The sequence below is a fragment of the Trachurus japonicus genome, chromosome 6 (genome assembly GCF_045865225.1).
Source record: "Trachurus japonicus isolate A0001 chromosome 6, Traja_1.0".
Classification (NCBI taxonomy): domain Eukaryota; kingdom Metazoa; phylum Chordata; class Actinopteri; order Carangiformes; family Carangidae; genus Trachurus; species Trachurus japonicus.
In genome coordinates this window covers 35,412,712-35,429,550 of record NC_140912.1, presented here as the reverse complement: position 1 = coordinate 35,429,550, position 16,839 = coordinate 35,412,712, and the positions used below count along the sequence as shown (strand labels likewise).

Genomic DNA, 16,839 nt, shown 5'->3' with positions numbered 1-16,839 from the left:
CATACATTGTTGAGCAGCAGTGTTTACATCAGCATGTGTGCAGCTATGATGTAAACGAGAAAAACAATCGCGGTTGCCGTGTCCACACGCACCCGCTGAAACCAACCCCAGCCCAAAACCCCACCCTGGACTCCGGTTCCAAAAGTCCATGATTTCAGTGTCAAAAAGCGCAGTTGCTTGTGGACAGAACCGGGAACATATGTTCACGGTTTCAAAAATACCCGGGCTCGTGTGGACTAGGCCTGAGACTGTCCTAATAAATGACTCATGAACAGGACCTTTACCTCCGTGCTGCAGTTCAAACCGTCTTCAAACCCCTTTAGCTCTGTGGTCAAAAGCTGCAGTATGTCTCCCTGTTGTGGTGAAATGAGTTGGTGCAAGTTATGTGCAAGAAGAGAACAGGAAGGGTCAACAGTACATTGTAGATTACTTCCTCATATTCTGCCTTCATACTTGAAAACTACACTGCAAGTTATGTTTTTATTGCATGAAACCAAGAAGGGTCAATAGTCCAATGCAGGTTACTTCCTCATACTGCCTTCATACTTGAAAACTACACTCTCGCACTGAAATCATCAGAGGGAAGGGCAAGGAGTGAATATCATTCTTTTTGTTGTTTATTTGGTGATACTGCAGAGGAAATGGCAGCAGCTGTGTTAATATACATTATCATCATTGGAGCCATCACAGGTGAGCTCTCCAAGCTTGTTACAGCGAATAAAAGAATGTAATGATCTATATATCTACTGACAAATTTGCGAGTTTCCAAAAACAAAACAAAAAAACACTTATTTCATGGATTCTCTACCAATTTTTGTTAATGATTAAATCTGCAAATCTGCAAGTATTTTTTTCTGGTAAATTAGTGACCTAATTTCTCTTACAATTTTTTATATTAAAGGACAATTACAGGCAAATTCAACCTGGGGCTATAATTTCCTAATATTTTAGGTCCAAAAGAATGAATCTGAAGATTTTCTTTTTAATTGCTCCTGTTATTGGTACAAACTTTGAAATGTTACTTTTTTTCATGGATTCTCTACCAACTAAATTAATTTGAGCTGTGCTCCTGCTGCACCTCCTCACTAACTTGTGCTTTTCCAATCTATATAGCACACATATTTTCATGTTTGTTAGCAGTGACGGACTGGCACCAAAAAGAGGCCCTGTCATTTTTGACAGAAAGAGGCCACACATTACACAAACACTATGTGTGTATATACAGTATATACGTAGCAGTGATCATAATGATGATGAGACAAGAAAATGCATTAGTTTCCAATAGCAGGATTTGTACAAAGACTGGACCATAAATCTTGCTCACAGGGCAAGCAGCCCTACTAGGTGAGCTATTACCCCAATGTATTATTGTGTTGTCAGTTTTTTAGAGTTGGCCGGCCGTAAACAGCTGGCCCCAAACAACATTTTTTTTTTTTTTTTTTAATGCAGCCACATCAGCACGGCTACATCTTGACGCGGCCACGTCATCACACAGACAACTCGCAGCAGCCGCATCATAATGCAGCCGTTGTGGTATTTTCCCATATTGCCCTATGGCCAGTCCGTCACTGTTTGTTAGTGAGATGCTTTCTTTCAAATCTGCAAGTATTTTTTTCTGGTAAATTAGTGACTTCATTTCTCTTACAAATGTTTATATTAAAGGACAATTCCAGGCAAATTCAACCTGAGGCTATAATTTCCTAATAGGTCTAAAAGAATGAATCTGAAGATTTTTCTTTTTAATTGCTCCTGTTATGTAGTAGTTCTGTCTGTCCCTGCATTGTCACAGCAGCATACGTAGTGGACGGATCTTAGGCTGTTTAGGCTGTTCACATCCCACCAAACCACTTTTTTCCCCCCACTGACAACGTCAGATGGCGATTCGAATCGAACATACACTGAGGGGTTTGTTTACTTCAGGAGATACAGGGCTCTTAAAGCAAAAACAAACAGATTAAAGAACAGTTTTTACCCAAGAGCTGTTGCTGCCCTAAATGCCTAAGTAAATGTGCAATATGTATGGTGTGTGTATGTGTAGGGGATCCTTTTTTTTTTTTTTTTTAGAGTTTTGAATTTATTGTTTTTAATTTATAGTCTATTACTGCTGTATTTATACTTTTGCACCTGGGATTGCGACCAATTTTGTTGTGCTTGCGCAACAACAACAATAAAGTCTATAGGTCTAAGTCTAAGATCCGTCCGCTTCTCTTACACGCTGCTGTGGCAATGCAGGGACAGACAGAACTACTGCATAACAGGAGCTATTAAAAAGAAAATATTCAGATTCATTCTTTTAGACCTAAATTATTAGGAAACCATAGCCCCAGGTTGAATTTGCCTGGAATTGTCCTTTACAGTAATAAAATAATATAAGAGGACATTATAACTATATGAACCCTGTCGTGGTTTGACAACATAAAAACAAATAACGCAACCTTTACAGCTCAATCCTCTTCTCTGCCATTTGAAAGTGTGTCTGTCTGTCGTTAATGATTAACAGCAGTGCATATTTTAATTTTATGGGAGTGTTTTGTCCCCATGTGAACTTCCGGGAGAGTTTTCTTGGAGAATTGGTGACTGATAATCTTCTCCTGAGTGGGCAGTAAAAATCATTCAAATATCTCAGACATTTACATGTTTATCTAGACGTGGGCTTGTTAGTTTCTGTGCTAGTGCTGGAGGTTTCAATAACTTGACACCAGAAGCTCTGATTGATTAGGGAGCCCTGTTGATAGAAGTTATGACCTGCTCACAATGAGCTCACAAAAGAGTGGTCAATATTTAGGTATGTTGTGATACTGAGTTTCCCCTGTGTACAGTTTACAGGTTCCTGTGCATTTAGTACCGTGTGCAGTGTCTCTCCCAGTTTAAAACTCTCACTCATTTGGTGTGTGCTGCAGGGCTGTGGAGTAGCAGCCTGGCCCAGTGGGGCTGCCCTCTGAGGGGCTTGTTGGTATTGGAGGTCCCATATTTTAATGAATTACTTCTCATTTCAATAAAGACTTGATTTGTACACCTACCTGTCTCTGTGCTGGATACTCTTTTGCCTTTGAGACCAGACGGGTTAATAAAGGTGGTGACAGCTTTCTGCTACCTCTAGAGACCTCAAGATAAAATTAATTATTGTAAATTACCCATGGCTTTCTTATCCTTTCTGTGCTATCATTGGTGAATGAACAGATCAGGAGTGAAAAACAAATGATGCTTTTCCTTGTTATAATTGATGAAACTTCAGATGACATGGAACAAGCTGTGATGCACATCATCATCCTGAAATGAGCTCTGACCCAGCAGAGTTCTCTCATTGCTGAGGACGAGATACCAATCCACCTTGAAGGAATTCCCTCATATTCGTCTAAACATGCTAATGTTTGCGAAGAGATGAATTGATTAGATTTTGGTTCTCAAATGTCACAGTCACTGCGCAGAGCACATTTTGGCCAGAGCTCAAGAATTTATGAGATTATAGTGATGTCTCATTAGACAAAAAATTATGAAGTGATGATAATCTGTATATAAAAGGGGAACTTCCCTGTAGCATAATGAAAACTGTCTTGCAAAAGAAACTTTTTTTAATGAAGTTAAACAGTTTAGTAACAACAACAACAACAACAAAATATTAAACTCATGATAAAGTGCATGAAACTATAAACAAAGTAATTTGGTGGCCCAGCTCACCCTCTCTCACACACAAAGAGAAATCAACAGGTGTACATACAGTTTACTGATATCCTCGCCCATAATCATGTGACCCGCTATCCCCCTACTCTATACTGTATGATACATAAACAATATAATAATCAAAACAAACAACACTAAACAACCCATAACCTTAATATTAACAGAACAAACACATCATTTATTCACAGCTCCTGCACATACAGTATTTCACATGTGTCATACAGTGTATACAGATACAGAACTGATTTTAGGTGCTATAAGTCTTGACAAACAAACTACAACTGGACTGATTAACAGAGGAATACAACTATGGCGTGGTGATTGTAATTTCACTTCAAAAGGATTTAAAATATCTAAATAAATAAAAAATCGTATTCAAATTAATTTCATATAACCCTCAAATTTAAGAGCGCTGACATTTTCCCTAGTCCTTGTCAAAATATCCTCCAGTAGCCAACAGACAGTGTGCTCTACAGACTACCAATACAAACTTTTGAGCCAATAACTCCAACAATCACAAACCTGCCTCAGCTGATTAGCAGTTATTATAACAACAACATTTGAGATTAGTAAATATATTAATCACTATATTTTAGTTATTTTCTTGAAATGCACAACAATAATTTGGATGTTGGTGAAGAAGAAAATCTTGAATTATCAAACCCATGAGATTATACAACACTTTATTGTTATTATTCCAGTAGTTATTATTTTACATGTTGAGTCTCTCATGATTTTATTACCACTGGATATCATTATGAAGTTTTCATTACAGTCTGTCTTAAACTATATGTGCCTCCTATTCTGGACAAGTCAAATTGTCTTCTGCACTTCCACGCTGTTGTCATTCAATTATTGTCAGCAGGTTTTGTACTAATAGTTACTTGACTCCTTTCCTTATCTCCTTTTCCTAGTTTGTGAAATAAGTAATCAACAGGCATACATTTGTCTCTTCTCCTTCTTTTAGGAGCAACTGGTCAGCAAGTGGACGTAGAGCCAAAGGTGTATTCTTATCCTGGCCAGACAGTCAACCTGCGCTGTGTCCTCACTGATGCAACTGGGATTAACATTATTGCGGTCAGATACATGATGCAGTTTTCTTTGTTTCAGTTAGGACTTGATAACTTTTTTAAACAAATTAGATAATTTTCTAATAAAATATTTGTTAGCTCCTCTCCGATGATGCTGCCCTACAAAACACTCTTTGTTGTCACTTATCAACAGCATGATGACTGAGGCCTGTTGTGTTTCTCAGTCACTGAACACATCCTAACCACTGACCCTGAGTCTGCTCCACCACAGGTCACATGGAGCTATCAGCCAATGGGAGGGGGGAGGACCGCAATTGCTTCATTTGCCCCAAACATTGACCCCGATTACCCTCCGTCACCACTGAAGGACAGAGTCAGCTTCTCATCCAGTCCTCCAGACCCGGCCAGTCCTTCCATCCAGATTAGTGAGGTTAAGAAAACTGATGAGGGGAACTACATCTGCTCATTTACTACCTTCCCAGGTGGCATCATAGAGAACACCACTAACCTGGAAATGCTGGGTAAGTCACAAGTTCAACTGAGACACTGGTCACCATCAAAAACTGACTCAGGGGGCGGTGTTTAGCTCACTTGGTAGAGCTGCCGCAAGGCGTCAGTTTACTTTGAAAAGTGGTGAGGACAATGACCATATGCACCCTATGCACCTATATGAAGTCTATGGTACCAATAAGGCTAGACAACAATACACCCCAATGGGGCTATTTTTTTCCTTCACTGCTATCACAATGAAACTTTAGACAATGAAAGTATCTATGAAATGTAACATTTCAGTTTCAGTTTCTTTGAAAATGAATTTGAATATGCAAATGAGCCACACACTTATCAAATAATGCCCAAAATACACCCGAATAGGCTTTTTTTTCCTTTACTCCTACCACAATGAAACTTTACACAATGAAAGTATACATGAATAGTAAAAGTTTTTGTATTACAAGTTTCTTTGAAAATGGATATGAATATGCAAATGAGCAATACATTTTTACTAGGGCTGTCAAACGATTAATTTTTCTAATCGCGATTAATCGCATTTTTTCCATAGTTAACTCGCGATTAATCTCTATTAAAAATATTATATATGGGCTTTGGACTTTCAACACTCCAAAGTGTTATAATCTCTAGACAAACAACTTTTAGACCAGACCTAGTAGGCCTAGTACCTAATCATAACACATGATGCATGAAACTCACACAGAATTGAAACGAATTGCATCCAGTGGAAATTGCCCGTTAGTTGCTACACCTCTGCCTGGCCATGTGCATTTGTTGACAACAGAAGCCGTCAAAAAATCAATACATCGCCACGTGCATTTGTTTACAACAAAGTCAAAAAATCAATGGATGGAGCTGTGGATATATGTTAGACTGTGTATATTTGTGTAGCAACCAACTTGAAGGTGCCTTACCGCCACCTACTGGACTGGAGGTCCCACACTCCAGTCCTCCAGTCCAGCAGACAGAGGACAAAATGGGCGCGATTAACCGGTAATCGCGTTAATTTTTTAAATTAATCTCATCGCGATTAACGCGTTAACTCTGACAGCCCTAATTTTTACATACATTTTTATTAGCGAACAAGCCTTACAGCACCTAATGACTTTCCCCCCAATTTGCAGAGAACATTAGAAGAAAGTCAGAATACATTAAAGGGATAGTTCACACAAAATTCAAATTTCACTCATTATCTACTCACCCTCATGTCGACCAAGGGCTGGGAGAAGTTTCAGAGTTATCCGTGGCTTCTCTGAGCTACAGGGCGTCTCGGCGTAGCAGTGCATGTCCATATAACGGTTGCAAATGGATATCACTTTTCTTCGTAACAAAAAGACACACCAAAAAACATCCAAATACCTCCATGCTGCTCGTATGTAATGTCCGTCTTGTATTGAAGCCCCGAAATGCGAAATTGTCCCGAAAAAAATTAAATAAGTCTATTTTTCAAGCTTGTTTGTAGCGGAGGCTCCTCTTCCCGGTTCGTCCAATTTGGACGAACTAGGGTCAGTCCTCTTCCCAGTTCGTCCAAATTTGACGAACCGGGAAGAGGAGCTTCGAGAAGCTTCCACTACAAAACAAGCTTGAAGACTTATTTAATTTTTTTCGGGACAATTTCGCATTTCGGGGCTTCAATACAAGACGGACATTACATACGAGCAGCATGGAGGTATTTGGGTGTTTTTTGGTGTGTCTTTTTGTTACGAAGACAGTTGGTATCCATTTTCAACCGTTATATGGACATGCACTGCTACGCCGAGACGCCCTGTAGCTCAGAGAAGCCACGGAGGACTCTGAAACTTCTCCCAGCCCTTAGTCAACATGAGAGTGAGTAGATAATGAGTGAAATTTCAATTTTGGGTGAACTATCCCTTTACCAGTTGCATTTCATGACTCAAATTCATGAATGAATCTAATCATTTCTAACTGAATACACAAAGTAACTTGAAAAGTCCAGATGGGAGAAAAGTAGGTGTGCTACTATATTCTTGCTATACCCAACAGTGCAAGCATATTATCTGTGGACATACTGTATGATAATTGTTACGTTCCTTTCAAGGAAACTGTAACACAACAACCTATGAGAAAGTTGTGATTTTTTTCACATTAGAATAGCAACTAAACAAATGAACAGAGGTTTCTCCAATGTGTGCGTGTCTGTGTGAGCCTAAACCCCCACCACAAACCTCTCATGAGCCTAAACAGTCTGAACACAATAACCATGCAAGTCAACAAGCAGATCCCAAGACAGGTTGTTTAAAAGTGGCTCTTGATCCAGTTTGGCCAGCCTGGATAGCAGGAAGTTGACTTTCACACGGACAAACCTCAGCTTCTTTCTGTCAACTCTCAGTAACTTGATAATTTTGTTCTTGTTTCCATATTTCTCTCACTAAATCATTTATCTTTTGTCAAACAGAGAGAATAGTGGACGCCTCTGTCACACCATCAACAAACCAGCCAGAAGAGGGAAACTCTGTCAACTTAACCTGTGAGGCTGCTGGCTCTGTCTTCACCAGGAAGTGGATGAAGAATGGAGCAGACCTGACTGAGAGTGACAACATGATGTTTTACAATGAGAGCAGAGTGTTGTCTTTTCTGTCTCTAAAGAAAACAGACAGTGGAGAATATTCATGTAACATCAGCAACTCTGTCAGCTTTATTAAAGTTGAACACAACATGACCGTTTACTGTAAGTAACTTGTTGTACACTGTGTACATTTACTTTATTGGTATATCGTAAATTTACTTTTCAGATATAACATTGTAAAATAATGTGCATTTTAATATCATTAACATTAACTAACTATTTACCTCTCTCTCTCTCTCTCTCAGTTGGACCAGGAAATGTTCAAATCCAAGGTCCTAATAGAATAAGTGTGAATGAGACCTTAACATTAACCTGCTCTGCTGAGTCCACACCACCTCCTACTTTCACCTGGAAACTGAATGAGACAGAGATACACACTTCTGCTGTGCTGAAGAAACACATCAAAGATGTTTCTGACAGTGGAAAGTACACCTGTGAAGTGATGAATAGTATAACTGGGAGAAAATTGTCTGCAGTGCATGAACTGACTGTAACTCTTTTACCAGGTACTAGACAGTACTGAACAGAACTGGACGTTCATATTGTTGATACTCTTGCATTTTGCATTTAGATGACATTATTATACGTGTGATTGTCCAAAGAGTAGCACTTCCTGAAGATTTGTCTTACACACCTTTTCTTCATGAGGTAGATTTATTCTCAGTTACTGAGACAACACTGTCTTAAGAAGCAATATTCCACTCAGCTGCTCTTTAGCAAAACATTAGGTTTTTTTTGCTGAAGCATCACACTGCACTGATCAGTTTAGTTATTAAAACAGATGTGATACATTGCATATTTACAAAATGGTGTGAAATGTTCTTATCCTATGTTTATTTATAGACCCACCAACACCACCACCACCACCACAAGGCTGTTCAGCTGGCTGCATTGCTGGAATAGTAATCGGCTGTCTTGTCGTAATTGCACTTTGTGTTGTTCTTGTGTTTGTTCTTTTGAAAAAAAAGTAAGTTGAAAATTTTATTTTTATTATGACATCAGATTATGTTAAATGGGTTAGCATGTTGGGCATAACAAAATCTGGTATTCCTGTATTATTTTAAAAAAAAACCTGATGCAAGAATTTAAATAAATTGTTGCAATTACAACAACAACAACAACAACAACAATAATAATAATAATAATAATAATAATAATAATAATAAATAATGCTTTTACAGACACAATAGAGACAGACAGAAAAATCAGAGAGGGACTGACCTGCAGCAAAGGTAAGGACTCATCCTTTATGCTAATCAAGTGTGAGAATCTTTTTCATTAAATCATGGAAAACATACTTGTTACTGCTAGTGTTATAACTCACATGGAACTGGCCAGAGTTTGATAATACCTTGTTCCTATTATTTAGAAATAACAGAGGTCCCCCACCAGCAAACACTGGTAAGTGATTTAATCCGACATTACTAGTCACTCAGACTTTTATATGAATAAATTGCAATGATGGACAATCTTTCAAAAAAGTTTTTAGTTTTTTTCATTTTGTTTTATTCTCTGCTTTGCATAGAACAAGAAGAAAAAACATATGTGAACATTTCACCAGTATACGAGACCATAAAATGAACTCTATGATCTTTCCTGTAAGGTACGTTTTAATGTAATTCGTTTTTTCTTTTTCTTTTTTGATTTAATGAAAAGGGTAGAAAGAAACAGTTATAAACATCAACACTTTAATGACCTGTTAAAGGTCCCATATTACACCCTATAGTGAGCCAGAAAAAGTGATTACAATATCAGCCTGTTCTGACATGCCACGTGCGACATCGCTCTGTCCAGCAATGTTGCCAAACCCTGAAAAATTCACTCGCTCTGTCTCTATCTGGACGAAGAAATTAAAACGAAATTAAATAAATACTCAAAGATGTGAAAAACGGCAACCAGGAAATTCCAGGAATCTCTGTAGTGAAGCCCTCATCTCTTCAGTTTTTAAGCTTCTTTAAGCTCTTTGCTTCTATTTAGGAAGCAGAGATAGTACTGCCATTCCTCCTAATCAACTTATAATTGACATGACGTCATACTGTATGTTCTGAAATCTACTTTAAAAAAAGAAAAGGCTTTTACATTAGTGCTAAGTAAATCTCATTCCGATTTACTGAAAAAAACAAGAGAGGGAGTTTTCAGTAACTTCTGTAACCACCTACTCACCTAACTCACAAACTATTAAATCTATTTTTTTTTTTTTAAACATTGGCATATTCTTAGCTTTGACCCCGGGTTGGCAACAACATTTAAAGATCCTCCTCACTTCTCTGAGAGATCATCTGGATCATGCAGATTTTCAGTTTAAGTCCCATATGCAGCAACTTCCGTTGTGGACACTGTGCTCAGTGTAACAGCACTGTTCAGACAAATTCTTTCACTCATCCACACACAGGAAAATGTTTTATATTAAGAGTATTTGCATCAATACACGTTGTCTATTTGATACAATCCTCGTGGACTTGCATACATACCGGTAGGCAAAATTTCCAGACAACTTAAGCAGAGGATCAGTGAATATAAGAGTTCAATTCAGAAGAAATGATAGAGATTATCCTGTTGCTGCTCACTTCAGTGACTTTAATCATGATGTGACAGTTGAGGTTCCTGTCACTATGCCTCCAATTGATCATGCGCCCTGGCTACTTTTCCAAGGGATGTCCCTTTGGGTGACTGGCAAGCACGCATGACTATTACCCAGGAGGTGTAGGTTCAATCCCCTCTTCACCTTGCTACAATGACAGCTCCACTTTTTTGGTTTATAGGTATTGAAAGGTCTGTTTGCCCAAGGGAAGTGGGAATCATGATCTTCTAAACAACGTGAAACCTACTGGATACACTAAAAACCCTTGCCCCATGTGGCCTAAATGATGAATTATTATGAATTGTTCTAAAACAAGCTGGAGAGTCAATGCCACTGTGGATAGACTTGCCAATGTTTTCCTTTTACTCGAGGCACTAATTTACAGAGGACAGAGGTTATGTGGATAAGGTGGAATTACTCCTTTTAGCTTCTCATATTGTATAGTGATTATGTATTATGTTTGTCCAGGTATGACAGTGACTGTACAGGATAGATTTTCCCTATTGTCTGTTTGGTGCAGTTCCTGTCATAACCCTTGATTTACCACTTTATAATTCACTAGTTTGTATTTATATGCAAATATTGGAATAATATAACCTTGTATTTAAATGTAAACCTGATAACAGACGTACCTCATTTTCACTCATTAAGAGTCTCTCATGGTACATGTAGGAAGTCTTTCCTGTATTGTGCAATTTAGTCATCATTTCTAATGTTTATTATATTAGTGTGTTATAGCATTTTTTTGTGATCAACTGTTTATTTCATTTGATTTGGTTTAAAAATGACCAAACAGTCCATACAAATCATTATTGAACATACAAACAACAAAACCCCAAACAACTAACAATCATATAAAACGAGACAAGGACACAAAATAAAAGGACCAAAGGAAAAGAGAGAGAGAAAAAGAAGGGAAAGCTTTGAGGGCAGAGGTTGAAGCAACCTTGTACATAAACACAAGGATCCTCCATTATCCATAATAATGTATATTATCTTAACTGTGAAACCAAAAATGTTCACTCGGCTCAGAGTCTGTTGATCACTAATGATATTCAGGTGTGGGTCATTGAGATCTCTGCCTCCACTTTTGTTTGCCTTTACATCTACAGTACCTTAGGAAGGTCCAAGACTGAAACATTAATAAATGTACCTATGTTAAAGACAGTGTGTGGGTGTTTTTCCTTCTTTCTTTTCTTTTGATGCTCTCTGCTCCACCTACGCACCTGTGAACATTATGTCATGATAAACAATTATGACTGATGTTTCTATTTTCTCCTGGCTGTGCCTAAGGTAGAGCAGCTATGACCCACTGATAGTGATGGACAGAACACATGAAATAACAGAAATGAGAAAAAAGATCACTGGCTGGTGGCTGGCTGGTGTCACTGATGCTGATATGCTCCACTATAAAAGCCTTGAGTGTTGTTTGATTGTTTTGACAGTCTTGTTCAGTACATTGTTGAGAGTGCTGGGAGGTTTGAGGACAGGTAGGCTGAGGTAGCCTTCACACTTCTCTCACATGTCATTAGCCTACTTCTGTTTAGAAACACTACATTTTTGTGGCGGCTCATATCTAGTCATTTTTGAAAGTCACTTTTTAGATAAGTCAGGTAGCTTTCTCATTTTTTAGAGTTTCATTTGCACTGTCTGTGCTGTCTAAATATCAGTATTGGGGTCAATACATTTGGTCTGAAAGTGGTTTTGTTTAAATGTTTCAGACATAATTAATTTGAAACACTTGTGGTGTCTTAGAGGTGACTCTACTAGTCTTTTTTAGATCAAAAATACATTCTGTCAATTCCGCTATTAACACATTTTGAGAGTACAGTAGGAGAACAGGTTAGTGGCTCTCAAAACGTATCACAGAGTGAAAAGACTGCCTAACTTGAGTTAACTGGTGATAGATATCTTGTATTCAAACCTGCTGACAAAGGAGGTGCTCTGGTGGTCCAGGATGCTCACAGCCTACCGTTTGGAAATACTTTCTCAACTTGCAGATACAAATATTTATAAAATGTTGACAAGTGATCCCACTGTTACATTTCAGAAAGAGATATTAAGTTTCTTGGAAGATGCTAAACAAAAAGACTATTTGATTTTCTTCATTGTCATCATCCTATTCGACCATTTTTTGATAATCTGCCCACGATACATAAATCTATAAATAGCCCTATTGTGTCATAATTCAATTCCCTTCTGTCGTCACTATCTGAGTATGTTGGCTCTTTTATCAAACCCTATATCAGCACATTACCTTCTTACAACAAGGACTCCACAGATTTTATTGTATTTTTAAAAAGCCAGATATTTCTCATTTTTCTGATGATACGTTGCTATCAACTCTGGATATCACAAGTCTTTATTACCAACATCTCTCATGAAAGGGTCTTGAAGCTCTTTGCTTCTATTTAGGAAGCAGGAATTGACATGACGTCATATGTTCTGAAATATAATTATTTCAGCTTTGACAATGAATATTATCTACAGGTTTCAATGTTTGCACCTAATTATGCTAATCCATTTATTGGTTATTTTGAAAATAATTTTAAAAAAACATCCCATTGTGAATATCAAAGATTCTGAAGTGGTTTTGTTATACTGATGATATATTCTGTATTATGCAAAGGTAGTGTTACAGTAATGAAGCACATGAGTTTGCAAACCTACTTGGCTTTGACCAAAACTTTCAATTTACATTGGAGTCAAGTCATGATGAAGTACATTTTTTGGATGGGTAACAAAGAGTAACAGTTGCAATATTATACTAAAAAAAAAAAAAAACAATATAGAAAAACATATATACTTTTGTTAGCTACTAGTTTGCATCCTATTTTTTTCAAGAAGTCATTACTATCAATCAAACTATCAACAATCTGAGAGATCATCTGGATCATGCAGATTTTCAGTCTCAGAATACACGTAGCATAGAGTCGGACAACATTTGGCTGATAACTGACAAGCTGCAAAATTGAATCTCAACTAAAATCACACTGTATACATGAGGAGTGACATATTACACCAGACCACTGTCAAATAGGCTCAACACAACACCTGAATCAACTTGATAAAAAGAATAGTTTCATTAACATAACTGAATGACTGCACAGAATATGCTGAAAAAAGCGAATAAAAGCTATTATATATCATAAAGTGCAAACTAATGGGGCGACATGTTCCTTCTGCCCTCAGTCATGGCAATAACTGTCATTGATTATTAACTATGCCTGCTTTGGTAAACTCAGGCCCAGATTAGTCCTCCATAAACAACAGAGAGGAAGGTACAGGTGTAGCCGATGTCATATCTGGCCCTCTGCGTTGTGTTTCTCACGGCCTGCCCTAGGTGGGGTTCGATCCCACGACCTCCCGCACCGGAGGCGACAATGCTAACAGCTTCGCCAAGAGGTTGACCAACACTTGGCAAGTTGGTTATGTCCTTTATGGGTGAGTGAGTGCACATCCATTACACAGGTTACCCTGACAACATGTTAGCTGCTTCTGGCCTCGTCTAACGTGTCTAAAATCTGTGATCATTACTTGCGAACCTGAGCATATTGTTGTGCACCATTAGCACCCGACAGAGGAGCAGTCCTCTTCTGCATGTGGGCATCATGGAGGATGCTGCAGCAGGCCTGTTGCTCACATTGACCTGAGTGTACTCTGAGGTGTTGTTCTCTGGCCCCAGGTCAACCGTCCCACCATCCCTGCTCCGGACAAACCTGACGTCGGCATAGTTCAGCTCCTGGAAAAAAAATAAAAGACGGTGGTGACCCTATAGGGACTGTTGGAGTCATGGGCCCCTCCAGTTTGGGTCCATCAAATTATGTATTAACTAATCTGACACTGAAAATATGTAACTAAATAATAATAACTGCACCCTAACGATAACACTCCTTTTTTAAAATTCCAAATCTCCCTGTTAGTAAAATTTTCAAAATATAAATAAAAATATTGATACAAAGAACAATAAGTAAAACAAATCTTCAAAGATAGCACATTTTTTAATGACATTCACCAGAAAGTTACTATAGTAACTCCTGGGGGGCTATCTAACAGGCTGGGGCTCCAGGCAGACACCTCTCTTGCCTTATCACAAACTGAGACTTTGAATAGAGAGGGAAAGGGTTAGGGTTAGGTTTTGTAAAGTTCAGGGAGTCCTGTCTTCCCTGTCTGCAATCCTATAAAAAAAACTTACCTCATTTATAGCTGTACCTACCATAATATATATAATTAGCTGGTTTTGCCAAACAAGCAACAATATGAACATGGAAACCTGTATTAGGCTTTCATGTGGAGTTAAGACAAATCTCCACTCTATTGTGTCATTGAAAACTTTCTTCCTGGTTCAAAGTCTGATAATAAATGCGGTGGTAAAAGTCCTAGTTGAATGTGACAGATGAGAATAGTTGTAAGTCATGTGGAAAATGTCTTCAGGAAGTTTACTACTCTTCAGAAAATAATGTCATCTAAATTCAATATGCAAGAGTATCAATAATATGAACAATAACACTGTACCTGGTGAAACAGTCAATTCATGCACTGCAGACAATGTTCCCCCAGTTATACAGTTCATAACTACACAGGTTTCAGGCTAATTGTCGGTGTAAGCTATATTTAGAACGGCCGAGCCAAGCCGCAAGCTTCTCAGAGCTACGCTACAGAGGCTCATGGGATTTCTTGATTTCCCTCATCAAACTCATCAAATACACAATCCAACAACTCCAAAACGCTCTGGTGGACAAGTTGTGACCTGCACATTCACCACGCTATGAGATAATATTGGAACATTACGTTTATCAGGTCAGGATAAAAGAGGCCATAGAGATCAGGAAGGGGGCGAAAGACACCATCAACTGGGACGAGGGGGCGTACACCCTCTCGCACACCTGGATTCCCTGATTCAGAGACCACCCAGGGCGGAGGGGGAGTGGCCGGCTCGGGAGACTCTGACAGGTGATAAATGACACGTCAGCAGCATGAGTCACAGACGAAACTGTCAAGCAGGTAACACACTCTAATTTTTTGTCTGAACACAAGGAAAAAATAACTTATATCTACAAGAAGACAAAATGAACATAATCAATCTGATAATATATCCTACTAGAATATACTTACACTATACTCCATACTGTAGGTTCATTTTTATGCAATAATCTTAAATTCAAACACCCTCTCCAATTATGTTATATGTTTTTGTAGAAGACACTTTGTCCTGAGTCAGTTTTTGATGGTGGTGACCAGTGTCTCAGTTGAACACTTTATATTAATGTAGATTACGCTAGTGACTTACTTAGCGTTTCCAGGTTAGTGGTGTTCTATGATGCCACCTGGGATGATAGTAAATGAGCAGATGTAGTTCCCCTCATCAGTTTCCTTAACACCACTAATCTGGATGGAAGGACTGGCCGGGTCTGGAGGACTGGATGAGAAGCTGACTCTGCCATTCAGTGGTGACGGAGGGTAATTGACCCTTCGCGTAAGCCCCGCCCCCTTGGTTACTGTTGCTACGGCGGGCAAGCTTTCACTCCCAGCCATGCTCCTGGCAGTATTTGGTATCGATTTCAAAGGAAATATCAGCAAATTTCTGGATAAACTGTTCTGAGATAATAGAGAGAAGAAGTCACAAAGATCATTCATAGTTTTCAGTGACGTGACTCGCGCAGGAGGATAAAACATCTGTTCAACGACACGACTGGACAATGCAGCAGTAAGGGCTGGTCATTTTACCGTCTATCAACCCACCAAGACTTAGGTCATCTCACTGGTCATGAAACGTTGTCAAACTGCAAGTTTTTGGGCGATTGTGAACCACATACAGCTTTCGCTGCTGTTTTGTTTTCTCCCACCGCTGTATCAGTCAGTGAAAGCAGTCCCTGCCTGGAGGATCCCTCGCCTAAAAGCCCAGGTAAAAGCCCTAAAAGTCCAGCTGTCATTTCGGAGGTGAACATATGGTTATCCCCATATTTACACTTACTCAAGACGAAAAAAAAGTCAGCTCGTATCTGAACATCTCTATATTGCTGCCGCCGCCGCCGCCACCGCCATAGTAGCAGCAGCAGCAACAACATCCTTCTCTACAAACAAATGTTTTTCGTCCTAGTCTCAAAATGTGTCCACAAAAGCAAACGTAATGACTCACTGCGGAAAGCTTGCCAGGCCTATAGTTACGGTTGCTAACGTAGGATTGGACAATAGCCGTTTGTGGGAGGAGTTGGCGAAGGGTCAATTGGGGTCATTGTTTGGGGCAAATAAAGCAATGCTGGTCTCCTCCTTCCTTTAGTTCATAGTTCCATGTGACCTGTGGTGGAGCAGACTCAGGGTCAGTGGTTAGGATGTGTTCAGTGACTGAGAAACACAACAGGCCTCAGTCATCATGCTGTTGGTAAGTGTTTTAGATACATCCACATTTAGCTGTAAACTCCACAGGTCAGTGTGAACAGTATTATAAT

General features: G+C 38.9%; 1 long non-coding RNA gene and 1 pseudogene across 2 annotated transcripts in view; both read left to right on the top strand.

Annotated features, from left to right (window-relative positions):
• The window catches only part of LOC146986570 (cell adhesion molecule CEACAM5-like), a 363,100-nt pseudogene that overhangs the window by 284,199 nt on the left and 62,062 nt on the right, over positions 1–16,839 (top strand). The window lies entirely within an intron of this gene.
• On the top strand, positions 4,639–7,773 carry LOC146986574 (uncharacterized). Its single transcript, XR_015036039.1, has 3 exons — positions 4,639–4,758; positions 4,984–5,233; positions 7,639–7,773. It is a non-coding gene; the product is annotated as an uncharacterized LOC146986574 (long non-coding RNA).